At 46.1% G+C, this 713-nt stretch overlaps 1 non-coding gene across 1 annotated transcript; it reads left to right on the forward strand.

Annotated features, from left to right (window-relative positions):
• The first annotated feature begins 353 nt into the window (after window positions 1-353).
• Trnas-cga (transfer RNA serine (anticodon CGA)) lies at window positions 354-428 on the forward strand. The gene has a single exon. It is a non-coding gene; the product is annotated as a tRNA-Ser (tRNA).
• The last annotated feature ends 285 nt before the right edge of the window (window positions 429-713 follow it).

The raw sequence follows: 713 nt of genomic DNA on the forward strand, positions 1-713 counted from the left end.
GAGGTAGGAGACGAGGTACTGGCGAAAAAACTGTGAGGACGGATGGTCAGTTGTGCTTGGGTAGCTCAGATGGTAGAGCACTTGCCCACGAAAGGCAAAGGTCCCGAGTTTGAGTCTCGGCCCGGCACACAGTTTTAATCTGCCAGGACCTTTCATGTCAACGCACACTCCGCTGCAGAGTGAAAATTAATTCTGGAAACGTCCCCCAGGCTGTGGCTTAGCCATGTCTCCGCAATATTCTTTCTTCCAGGAGTACTAGTTCTGCAAGATCTGCAGGAGAGCTTCTGTGAAGTTTGGAAGGTTTGAGGTGTGGTACTGGCGGAACTGAAGTTGTGAGGACGGGTCGTAAGTTGTGCTTGGGTAGCTCAGATGGTAGAGCACTTGCCCTCGAAAGGCAAAGGTCCCGAGTTCGAATCTCGGTCCGGCACACAGTTTTAATGTGCCAGGAAGTTTCATATCAGCGCGAACTCCGATGCAGAGTGAAAATTTCATTCTGGGATCTTTGTAGTTGTTTGTTTATGTAAGTTATTCTCGACGATTACAGTGCACTGAAAGTTGTGAGTGATGTTTAACAAGTATGAGACACTGCACATAAGTACCATAAGAAAACTGTAGGTACAAGTTCTTCCAAACTTCGCCACTAACTACGTACAGAAATCGATAACCAACTAAAAATTGCGTGTTTTTTTATATGTGGCAGTCAAGTCAATAGA

The sequence above is a fragment of the Schistocerca serialis genome, chromosome 9, assembly GCF_023864345.2.
Source record: "Schistocerca serialis cubense isolate TAMUIC-IGC-003099 chromosome 9, iqSchSeri2.2, whole genome shotgun sequence".
Taxonomy (NCBI): domain Eukaryota; kingdom Metazoa; phylum Arthropoda; class Insecta; order Orthoptera; family Acrididae; genus Schistocerca; species Schistocerca serialis.